This window comes from Salarias fasciatus, assembly GCF_902148845.1.
Source record: "Salarias fasciatus chromosome 23 unlocalized genomic scaffold, fSalaFa1.1 super_scaffold_20, whole genome shotgun sequence".
NCBI lineage: Eukaryota > Metazoa > Chordata > Actinopteri > Blenniiformes > Blenniidae > Salarias > Salarias fasciatus.
Genome location: NW_021941230.1, coordinates 15,837,443 through 15,850,626, shown reverse-complemented (window position 1 = coordinate 15,850,626; position 13,184 = coordinate 15,837,443).

Here is a 13,184-nt window from a genome sequence, read left to right as displayed (position 1 = left end):
GAGCCCGGAGCGGAGGGCAAGGTCATGGCAAGGTCATGGCAGTTAAAAGCTTCTGGGATTATTGGTTCCACTGCAGTATGACTGTTTGTCAGTCTGGCTACAGTGTTGAACAGAAACCGAGGGTTATTAGGGACTGAGCCCGGAGGGCAAGGTCTCTATTGTTATTCGTTCGTTTATTGTCGTCGTCGTCGTCGTCGTTCTCTATTATTATACTAATGCCCAAATAAACGCCAATTTGACCCCCTAAACATGCACGAAAACTCACCAAATTTGGCACGCACATCGTGACCGGCGAAAAATTTGATAAAATCCAAAAACAAACACCATCAGCTCTCTAGCGCCACCTATATCCCAAAAAACATCTAAAACAGTCGCTACAGCCTGCAGGAATGTCGCAGAGAGATCAAACCAACGTTCACGCGTTTGTCTCATCGAGATCTAAAATTCACGTGCTGACACCCCTGACCTACTGTAAATCCAACAGGAAGTCTGTTATTTCCCTTTCAAAGTAAAATTTTGCTCAAAATCATGCCTCACGAAAAAATTATCTCCTCCGAGACCGTTTGTCGTACAGACATAAGAGTCACGCGACGTGAAAGAGGACAAATTTCTCTACCAAAGTTGCGGACAACTTTGTCAAAAGTCTAACGGTGTGGATTTTATTAGCGTTCAAAGTTGGAATTCTGAAATACTGCCTTGCTCCGGCCCTCATCCGTTATAATGGGGAAAAAAGGAAAAAAGTCGCCTTTTTTCAGCACCTCGAACAAGTGGCGACTGCGGCTAAACCGTGACTCCTATCAACAAACCGAGCACACGCAAAGTTCCAGCAGGTTCTCCCGAACAAGATGATGTAACATAAGTGGGGAAACTATTATGATATTTGTACGTTTACGCATGTAAGAAAAGGTGTGCGCTCTGCATTTTTTTTGCTCTCAGTTATAATGGAGCCGGATGGGGAAAAACCTCGCGCTTCTCTCAAGCTGAGGCCTCTCAGGTCCAAACTAAAAGTCTGACTGCTCTGAAAGCCTGACCAACTGAAAGAAAACAAATTTTCCTAAACGTGATATTTTTTATTCAGTTTTGCCAAACAGCAAAGGAACAAGGAGCAGTTGTTTCCCCAAAAAAGACTTATATTTTCTCCTCTCTCCACTCTAACTCACATTACCATATATGGGCATGCATTGCAGTTACACAGCTGACAGCAGCTGTCAATCAAACTCTGACACTGATTGCCTTTATTCAGTGACTCTCAAAAGCAGATGGGAGAAGCTAACAACTCCATGTTAGTGGATGGAACATGCTAACAACTCCATGTTAGTGGATGAATGATGCCACCAGCTCCATGTTAATGGGAGGAACATTCTAACAGCTCCATGTTAGTGGATGACAGATGCAAACAGCTACATGTTAGTGGATGGGACATGCTAATAACTCCATGTTAGTGGATGACAGATGCTAACAGCTACTTGTTAGTGGATGGGACATGCTAACAACTCCATGTTAGTGGTTGAGAGATGCTAACAACTCCATGTTAGTGGATGACAGATGCTATCAGCTACATGTTGGTTTATGGGAGATGCTAACAACTCCATGTTAGTGGGTGGTAGAAGCTAACAGCTACACGTTAGTGGATGGGACATGCTAACAACTCCATGTTAATGGATGGGACATGCTAACAACTCCATGTTAGTGGTTCGGACATGCTAAGAACTCCATGTTAGTGGATGACAGATGCTAACAGCTACATGTTGGTTGATGGGAGATGATAACAACTCCATGTTAGTGGAAGACAGATGCTAGCAGCTACATGTTAGTGGCTGACAGATGCTAACAGCTACATGTTAGTGGTTGAGAGATGCTAACAACTCCATGTTAGTGGATGACAGATGCTATCAGCTACATGTTGGTTTATGGGAGATGCTAACAACTCCATGTTAGTGGGTGGTAGAAGCTAACAGCTACATGTTAGTGGATGGGACATGCTAACAACTCCATGTTAATGGATGGGACATGCTAACAACTCCATGTTAGTGGTTCGGACATGCTAAGAACTCCATGTTAGTGGATGACAGATGCTAACAGCTACATGTTGGTTGATGGGAGATGATAACAACTCCATGTTAGTGGAAGACAGATGCTAGCAGCTACATGTTAGTGGATGACAGATGCTAACAGCTACATGTTAGTGGATGGGACATGCTAACAACTCCATGTTAGTGGAAGGGACATGCTAACAACTCCATGTTAGTGGATAGGACATGCTAACTACTCCATGTTAGTGGATGACTGATGCCACCAGCTCCATGTTAATGGAAGGGACATGCTAACAACTCCATGTTAGTGGATAGGACATGTTAACAACTCCATGTTAGTGGATAGGACATGTTAACAACTCCATGTTAGTGGATGGAACATGCTAACAACTCCATGTTAGTGAATGGGAGATGCTAACAGCTACATATTAGTGGATGGGACATGCTACCAAGTCCATGTTAGTGGATGACAGATGCTAACAGCTACATGTTAGTGGATGGGACATGCTAACAACTCCATGTTCGTAGATGACAGATGCTAACAGCTACATGTTAGTGGATGGGACATGCTAACAACTCCATGTTAGTGGAAAACAGATGCTAACAGCTACATGTTAGTGGATGGGACATGCTAACAACTCCATGTTAGTGGATGACAGATGCTAACAGCTACATGTTAGTGGATGGGACATGTTAACAACTCTATGTTAGTGGATGGGACATGTTAGCAACTCTATGTTAGTGGGTGGACGTCTCAGTCGTGGGCCGGCAAGGAGGCTCGGTCCCGACCAATGCCGCTTGCGGGTTTAATTTTTGTTTATTTCTATTAAACGAGAGTAATATTATGTCTTGGCTTTAAAAAGAGTTTGTTTATAGCTTAGCAAGATACATTTCCAAGCCTTCAGAGAGCCACAGATTTTTCAGATAATGTCCGTATCAGCTGAATTTTATCTTTTTATCAAAACCTGAAAAGTAATTAAAAAATGGTCTGAGAGTATGGGGTTCTGAGGGAGAACATTTAGGTCACTGACCTCTATCCCATATGCTAAAACCAGATCCAGGGTGTGCTTGTGACTATGAGTGGATTCATCAACATTTTGAGTGAAACCGATACTATCTAATACTGCAATAAACACATTACTCAAACTGTCACCAGAATCATCCACATGGATGTTAAAGTCACCTATTATAAGGATCTTGTTATGAGTCAATACTATATTGCTTAAAAACTCTGAGAACTCAGTTAAAAAGTCAGAGTAAGGACCAGGAGGTTGATACACAATAATTAATAGCACAGCTTTTTGATTCTTCCAATTTGGACAAGTAAGCGTTAGTATCAAGCTTTCAAAAGAGTTGAATTTAACATTAGTTTTGGGTTTAAGAAGAAGACTGGAGTGGGAAATCACTGCCACACCTCCACCTCGACCTGTTGATCTAGCTGTTTGGAAATTAACATAGGTTGGAGGGGTACATTCATTGAGCCTCACATAGTCATCTTGCTGAAGCCAAGTTTCTGTTAGAGCAAGGAGATCAATGTTATTGTCACCGATAAGGTCATTAACTAACAGAGATTTAGTGGAGATTGCTCTAATGTTTAGTAGACCACATTTTATGTATTTCCTACTGGAAAAGTTATTCTGTCTCGTACAGGTGTTAAGCTTTTTACCCATTGACTTTTTTTTAATGCTTTGAGCACTATGGACAGACACAGTCTCTGTTTGCCTAGGTAAACCTCCATGCTTGACTTGTAAAAATCCGGGAGCAGGATTAGTGACGGGATCAACAAGATCAACAGAGGAGCGTTCTACATGACTGCTCTGCGCCCGGGGCTCATAGCTGGATTGTCAATTTAGGGTACGAAGCCGATCAGCCATATTGTGAGCTAAAAGGGCTGCACCGTCCAAAGTTGGGTGGATGCCGTCCCTGCGGATGAGCCCAGGCTTTCCCCAGAAGGTGCACCTGTTGTTTAGAAAAATAACTCCGTTTTCCTCACTCCATCTGGACAACCAGCGATTGAATGATGAAAGTCGGCTATACATTTCATCATTGACCAAATTGGGCAGGGGATCAGAGAATATTACAGCATCAGACATCGACTTAGCCAATTCACACACCGAGGCTACTTGCAATTTGAGCACCTCTGATTGTCTCCGCCGGGCATCATTACTGCCTGCGTGAATCACGACTCGACAGAATCTCCTACCTTCCTGTTTTAAAAGCCTAAGGTTCCCCTCGATGTCACCCACGATGGCCCCCGGGTAACACCTAACCTTCACCGCTGGCAGCTTCACGTCTCTAACTATAGAGCTGCCAATCACCAGCGTGTCCAGTTCAGCCGGTGTGTCGTCGCTGAGGGGAGAGAACCTATTGCAGACGTGAAGCGGTTCTTGGAGTGCTACGTGGCGGTGCTGAGCACTCGCCTTCCTCCGGACTGTCACAAACCGGTCCTAGTCTTGCCCCAGCTGTTCGGGACATGCTGCGGGGATTGGCTTGCTAACACTCCTCTCACTGCAGGAGCGGTCTGCGAGCCCTGCCACTACCTCACTGTAGCTAGCGCTGCCCTGCCCCTCACATCTGCGCAGCCACTCCTCTAACTCGGTTACCCTGGCCTCCGGCGCTGTCAATACACTGCACTTCACACAAATACCCCTATCGTCAAGGGAGGCAGGGTTCTGACTCAACATACGGCACACTGAGCAGGGAAGAAAAGAAGACAGAGGGGAGGACGCCATAGCGGTCGCGGCGGACCAAGCCAGTTAGCACGCTTAACTAGTTAGCACGCCGGTGGCGCTAACGGCGGAGAAGAGATGTAATTCACGAGAGATCACTGGTCAACTCTATGGCACTGTTATGGTTTGTGCTGTAAAGTGTTACAATGTGGACAGCTCATATGTCTGGGTAATTCAATCTGATTTTCAAGTGTCATCTTGATCAGTGATCCATTTTTTTAACAGATATACCTGAAACCAGATGACACTTTACTTTTCTTGTACGGTAAAGAATTACAGTTACACTTATTTTGTACCTATTTATGTAACTCTGTCACATGTAATCTGTTCCTCCCCAACCCTGGTGTTCAGACGGGGTGCGGCTGCTGAATGGATCCAGTCGTTGTTCAGGCAGACTGCAGGTGAAGACTAACCCGTCTGACCAGACCTGGTCCTCAGTGTGTGAAGCAGACCTGGACCTGCAGGATGCACAGGTGGTGTGTCGGGAGCTGGGCTGCGGGGCTCCTTCAGTCCTGCAGGGGGCGCTCTATGGAGACGTGCAGACTTCCAGGTGGAGCCCAGAGTTCCAGTGTGGAGGCCATGAGTCTGCTCTGCTGGACTGTAGAAGCTCAGGCTCAGCTAGAAGCAGCTGCTCACCTGGTAAAGCTGCTGGACTCACCTGCTCAGGTAGAAGAGGAGCTGCAGCTTCCACTCCTCTTCTCTTCACACTCGCTTCATCCTCTCACTCTTCTCTCTCTGCTCTGGGTTCAGGGGCTGATGTGTTCAGGTTGGTGGGAGGAGCCAGCCGCTGTGCAGGAAGCCTGGAGCTGAAATATCTTAGTGAACAGAGAACTGTGGAGAACGATCGCTTCACCCTGAAGACAGCAGCTCTCATCTGTGAACATCTGAACTGTGGCTCTGCTGTTTCTTTTGAACCAACTGTTGTGTCAGATCAGTCAATGTGGTTTATCCACTCAGAATGTGTTCAACCTCGATCTGATCTGTGGAAATGTGTGGCACCATGGAACTCCTCTCTCACCCTGAAACTCACCTGCTCAGGTATGTTTTGCTGACTTAAAAAAAAAAGAGTATTTCCTTCCTGGTTTTACGGCACATTTATTTTCTGCTGCTTCTGTTCTGCTTCAGTTTCTTACTGAAACCAGAGATCAGCTGATTGGTCTCCAACAAAATCATCCATCCATCCATCCATCCATTTTCTACCGCTTATCCGGGGCCGGGTCGCGGGGGCAGCAGTCTCAGCAGGGATGCCCAGACTTCCCTGTCCCCAGACTCTTCCTCCAGCTCCTCTGGGAGGATCCCAAGGTGTTCCCAGGCCAGCCGAGAGACATAGTCTCTCCAATGTGTCCTGGGTCTTCCCCGGGGTCTCCTCCCAGTGGGACATGCCCGGAACACCTCCCCAGGGAGGCGTCCAGGAGGCATCCTAACCAGATGCCCAAGCCACCTCAGCTGGCCCTTCTCGATGTGGAGGAGTAGCGGCTCTACTCCGAGCTCCTCCCTGGTGACTGAGCTCCTCACCCTATCTCTAAGGGACCGCCCAGCCACCCTACGAAGGAAGCTCATTATAGCCGCTTGTATCCGGGATCTTGTCCTTGCGGTCATGACCCAAAGTTCATGACCATAGATGAGGGTGGGAACGTAGATTGACTGGTAAATCGAGAGCTTCGCCTTTTGGCTCAGCTCCCTCTTCACCACAACGGACTGATACAGCGACTGCATCACTACAGACGCTGCACCGATCCACCTGTCAGTGTCACACTCCATCCGTCCCTCACTCGTGAACAAGACCCCAAGATACTTAAACTCCTCCACTTGGACCAGAGTCTCTCCACGAACCTGGAGAGGGCAAGCCACCTTCTTCCAGTCGAGGACCATGGCCTCGGATTTGAAGGTGCTAATCCTCATCCCTGTCGCTTCATACTCGGCTGCGAACCGCCCCAGTGCATGCTGTAGGTCCGGGTTCGATGAAGCCAACAGGACAACATCATCTGCAAAAAGCAGAGACGAAATCCTGTGGTTCCCAAACCAGACCCCCTCCAGCCCCTGGCTGCACCTAGAAATTCTGTCCATAAAGATTATGAACAGAACCGGTGACAAAGGGTAGCCCTGCCGGAGTCCAACATGCACTGAGAACAGGTCCGACTTACTGCCGGCAATGCGGACCAGACTCCTACTCCGGTCATACAAAGACTGGACGGCCCTTAACAAGGGGCCTCGAACTCCGTATTCCCGGAGCACCCCCCACAAGACACCACGAAGGACGCAGTCGAACGCCTTCTCCAAGTCCACAAAACACATGTGAACTGGTTGGGCAAACTCCCACAAACCCTCGAGCCCCTATGGAGGGTGTAGAGCTGGTCCACTGTTCCACAACCAGGACGAAAACCACATTGTTCCTTCTGAATCCACGGTTCGGCTATCGGTTGAATCCTCCTCTCCCGTACCCTGGAATAGACTTTCCCAGGGAGGTTGAGAAGTGTGATCCCGCTATAGTTGGAGCACACCCTCCGGTCCCCCTTTTTAAAAAGGGGAACCACCACCCCAGTCTGCCAATACAGAGGCACCGTCCCCGACCGCCACGCGATGTTGCAGAGACATGTCAACCAAGACAGTCCCTGCATATCCAGAGACTTGAGGTACTCAGGGCAAATCTCGTCCACCCCCGGTGCCTTGCCACCGAGGAGCTTACCAACCACCTTGTTGACTTCAGCTTGGGTGATGGACGAGTCTGCCTCTGAGACCTCGGCCTCTGCTTCCTCCGTGGAAGACATGGTGACGGGATTGAGGAGGTCCTCGAAGTATTCCTTCCACCGTCCTATGACATCCCCAGTTGAGGTCAGCAACTCCCCACCTCCACTGTAAACAGTGTTGGCGGAGACATGCTTTCCCCTCCTGAGGTGCCGGACGGTTTGCCAGAATTTCTTCGAGGCTGATCGATAGCCCTCCTCCATGGCCTCTGCGAACTCCTCCCAGACCCGAGTTTTTGCCTCCACAAACACTCAGGCTGCAGTTCGCTTGGCCTGCTGGTACCCGTCAGCTGCTTCGGGAGTCCCACGAGCCAACAAGGCTCGATAGGACTCCTCCTTCAGCTTGAAGACAACCCTTACTTCCGGTGTCCACCACCGGGTTCGGGGGTTGCCGCCACAGCAGGCACCGGAGACCTTACGACCACAGCTCCGAGCAGCTGCTTCAACAATGGAGGTGGAGAACATGGTCCACTCGGACTCAGTGTCCCCAGCCTCCCTCGGGACATGAGAGAAGCTCTCCTGGAGGTGAGAGTTGAAAACCATGCTGGCAGAGGGTTCCACCAGACATTCCCAGCAGACCCTCACAACACGTTTGTGTCTGCCAAGTCTGTCCAGTTTCCTCCTCCGCCGCCGAATCCAACTGACCACCAAGTGGTGGTCGGTTGACAGCTCTGCTCCTCTCTTCACCCGAGTGTCCAAAACACGTGGCCAGAGGTCAGATGACATGACAATGAAGTTGATCATTGACCTCCGACCTTGGGTGTCCTGGTGCCAAGTGCACTTATGGACACCCCTGTGCTCAAACATGGTGTTTGTTATGGACACACTGTGACTAGCACAGAAGTCCAATAACAAAACACCACTGGGGTCCAGATTTGCGAGGCTGTGCGATCCAATCACCCCCTTCCAGGTCTCACTGTCGCTGTCCATGTGGGCGTTGAAGTCCCCCAGTAGAACAATGAAGTCCCCAGTCGGAGCACTGTCCAGCATCCCTCCCAGGGACAGGGAAGAAGGCCGGGTGCTCTGCACTGCTGTTAGGCCCATAAGCCGAGATAACAGTGAGGCACCTATCCCCGACCCGAAGGCGCAGGAATGCGACCCTGTGGTTCTCTGGGGTGAACTCCAACACATGGCGGCTGAGTTGTGGGGTTATAAGCGAACCCACACCAGCCCGTCGCCTCTCACCGCAGGCAACGCCATAAATGGAGAGTCCAGCCCTTCTCGAGAGATTGGGTTCCAGAGCCCAGGCTTTGTGTGGAGGTGAGCCTGACTATATCTAGCCGGTACCTCTCAACCTCCCTCACAAGCTCGGGCTCCTTCCCCCCCAACAAGGTGACATTCCATGTCCCGAGGGTTAGTCTCTGTGTCCAAGGATTGGGTCGCCTGGCACCCTGCCTTCGGCTGCCATCCAATCCACATTGCACCCGGCCCCTACGGTTCCCTCGGTGGGTGGTGAGCCCACCGGAGGTCAGGCCCACATCGTCCCTTCGGGCTGAGCCCGGCCGGGCCCTGTGGGCAAAGGCCTGGCCACCAGGCGCTCGCTTATGAGACCCAACCCCAGGCCTGGCTCCAAGGTGGGGCCCCGGCTGCGCCATACCGGGCAACGTCACGACCTTTGTTGTTTTCCTTCTCATAAGGGCTTTCGAACTGGTCTCAGTCTGGCCCGTCACCCAGGACCTGTTTGCCATGGGAGACCCTACTCGGGGGCATAAAGCCCCCCGGCAACATAGCTCCTGGGATCATGCGGGCTCTCAAACTCCCCCACCATGATAAAGTGGCAGTTCCAGAGGGAGATACCAGAGATCAGCTGAGTGGTCTCCAACAAAATAATGTCAGAAAAAACCTCAAATCCACAAATATAAAGATATTTGTGGATAAAAGTGGAGAAAGATATCACAACTGCTGGAGTTGAACTGAGTTTCTACTTTTTCCTCTGTGTTTCTTCTGAGCTTCAGTTTCTTCCAAGGTTCCACTGTTTTTTCTGGGTTTCTATCATTTTGTCTGAGTTTTGACTCATTTATCTGTGTTTTGACTTTTTCCTTTTGAGCCTCTACTGCTTCTTCTGAAGTTTTATTGTTGCCTCTGAGCTTCTACTATTTCTTTTGAGCTTCTACTGTTTCCTCTGAGGTTCTACTGTTTCCCCTGGTTGACGTTCTGTTATGTGTTCAGTAGGGTTTGGAGGGTTACGTTAAAAATGTAATTCGGTACAGTTACAAGTTACCTGTCAAAAAATGTAGTTGGTAGCTTCCTCTATCAAGTGAAACCGTGATGACAAAGTTATGTACTAGAGTAGTTCGAAGTTCGAATTATTATTATTTTTTTTTTCCTGTCTGTTGTCCGGGCACTGCAGAATTTAGTGCGGGTGGGGCGCCTGGATTGAAAAGGTCTGGCGGAAACCCTGAATTGTTTTCTTTTTTTTTTCTCACTCCTAATAGTGGCCTGCAAAAGGAGTTTAACATCAAACATGAGTAACTGAGTTTGTCTGGAGTAAGTATGAAGGAACTGCCAAGTGCAGAGTCTGAACTTGGACATATAGCCAACCAGGGTGTTTCCAGTCCAGAGACAGGAAACTGCAGTGGTTGTTTGACATTGAAGAACACTACCAGTCCAAAGTTTGGACACACTTTCTAGTTCGATGTTTTTTTCTTTTCTTTGTTTTCATGACAATTTACATGATCGATTTTCAGTGAAGGTATCAAGGATCCGCATGTTGCAGTGGATCTTGAATTTATTTTTCCGTCAACCTCGCCCGTTAAAGTCAGCAGGCGGGTTGTAACACCTGATTGGTTACCCTGTCATCAAGTCAAGGCAAGTCGATTCCAGATAATGGATTGCTGAAATGCTTGTGAACACATTCCGATACACTGGGTGGCGCTATTCGCCTCTACGATGGTTTGGATCCTCTATCAAATTAAACTTTATCAGTAACCACGAAGGATTCGGTTCTTGGATCCAAACACCATGGTGCAAGATCCAGGCCGTTTCTCAATTCTTAGTACGCAAGTGCTTACCTGTGTAAAGTGAGAACACACTTGTGAGTCGGACTTCGAGTACAGACTTGTGACGAGGAGAGAACGCATTAATGCACACTTGCAACCAGCGTACTTGATGACATCATCGTGTTTACAACGCTACAACGCTCTGTTAGTTTTCATTCATCCATACATTAAAATATTAATAAAAGCAACAAAAGCATGTGTGTTTATAGTGGGGCCAGTGATCAGGAAGTATTTGTGGAAAACAGTCGTTGGTGTGGAACTAGTTCAGATTGGTTGCAGCATTAAACATTGGAAAAAAAGTTAAAATGACAATAAAGGATGATCGAGGCAGTAGAAAAATGTGGCAAAACTGCTTTTACCTATTCTGTCGCATAAATGCTATATATAATAGTGTTACTCTTACTTCTAGCCTCCTCTCCTCCTTTACAGCCTTTCAGTTACTGTTTAACTTGGATTTAACCTCAGAAGAAAAGCAGCTGATCAGACATTTCTACAAATACAATTGTTTCACTTTGTTTTACTGCCTGTCATACCTGTGTGCCTTTTGTCTTCTGTCTGCTCCAGGCTTCATGATGACTGTTTTACATGATTCTAATATGCATTATATAGTTAAAGGTGCATGAAGGAGTTTTTCAACTTTAGAAATACTTATTTTCCGCCATAAATATGTTACAAATATTCAATGTGTGCACTGTGCCCTGACATTTTCATTGCAAGTACCTCTAACAGCGCTAAATTGTCACTTGAAAGTTGCAGTGCCGGTTCGGCACCAGAATTTTTTTGGGGGGGAGAATTTGAGATGATATGACGTCAGTGTTGTTTTCGTTAACGATGACGACAACGAAAATATTTCGTCAACGCCCCTTTTTTTCGTGACTAAAACGAGACGTGACGAGCTAAAAATATCTCTTTATAAGACGGAAATGTGACTAGACGTATCTGTTGTTTTCGTTAACGAGACGAGACGAAAATGTCAGTATTTTGACTTTCAAAATAAATTAAAACCAATGCGATTCTCCCAGCTTTTCACACAGATCGGCTGCTTTACTCTGAAAATATTTTGAATTCACGAGCTGCTTCCTGTTTGACCACGCTGCACTGCATGCACCGGTGCACTCCAGAGAGGCAGCAACTTTCGCCGGGGCTCGGCGAGGGGAAAAGACGCAGTGATTTATGGATGTATTTAAATCAGAATCCAGCAGAAAATAAAACAGAATGCCTGGTAGTGGGAGACGGAGGAACTAATCCAACTGTTTGACTGTTTGTTCTTACTGTGAAACTGCAATAGGAGCCCACCGTTGATTAGTGAAGATTTTTTCCCCAAGTAGCCTACCTAATAAATATTTACTTTCTTTCTTTCTTTTTTTTTTTTTTTTTTAATAATTCAGGTGTTGTCTTATTTTGAAGAAATGCATTTTGACTTTTGTTTAATATTTGTATGGAGAAAATTAAGGTAAGGAATACTTACAAAGTTTATCAAACTCAAGTTATGTTTGTCATTTCAGTTTTGTAGACTTCCAAGTGTTTCATACCATCAAGTGTACTCAAGGAATTAATTTTGTTTATTTCAGTTGTTTTAATGGTAGTATTTTTCTAATAACCATTTTAATATTGGTTTTATTGCTCCTCCAAAATAACAGGCAGTTACTCTTACCAGTTCAAATCAGTAACATAGAAACATAACAGACCAGTTTTAATAAAAGATCTCAGCCTTTATATCAGTATGGACATTATAAAAATAGCTTGAAAGTATCAGCAAAACTCCCATTACTCCTCTCATTCTGTCTGGCAGAGCTCATATAAGCACTGCATTGAGTTTCCAAAGCATCAAACTAGTCCAGTTTATTATTTGATATTCAAAGGCATCAATGTGTTCTGCTGGTTTTAGCCATTTAAGTATATTTTATTATGTTTGTTTGGTTTACAATTTCCTTTGTCTGTCTTTTTCCTCATGTATGGTTTAAGCCTTTTTTAAAGACTAAAACTGGACTAAAACCCGTTTGGTTTTCGTCGACTAAAACTACACTAAAACTATCAAGTGTAGAAATGACTAAAATGTGACTAAAACTAATAAGCATTTGGCCAAAAGACTAAGACTAAAACTAAATAAAAATAGGCTGCCAAAAACAACACTGTATGACGTAATGCGTGCTCCCGCTGCCCTGATTTCCTGAGGTTTCGTTTTGTCCGCCATTACTCCGCCAGATGCTTAGTGAGCAACAACTGAGCAGTATTACAAAAGACCGGCCCCTAGGTCCGTGTACCTTACGGCCATTCGTTTTCCGGATTGATATGGGTAAACGAAAAACGGAAAACCATTCGATTTCCGATTTCCGTTTGGATTAAGGTAAACAAAAAACGGAAAACGAGCCGTCTCCCGTTTTTCGTTTGGAAATCGAAAATCAAAAAACGGAAAACGAGCCTTTATCTGATTGCTTATTATGTGTTTATCAAACGAAAGTCGGGAAATAAAATACGGCCGTTTTTTAATTCAACCATTTCTCAAGTTTGCGCTGCTGGAAAACCGGAAGTCGAGCTTTCTCTTCTTCTTCTTCTTCTTCTGCTGCTGCTGCTGCATCCTCTTTGCTTTTGGTCCTCCACTCTCGACACCGAACTATTAAAAAAACGCGCATTTTCTTTGGAAATGTCTACGATTATACCCACTTAATAGTGGACATG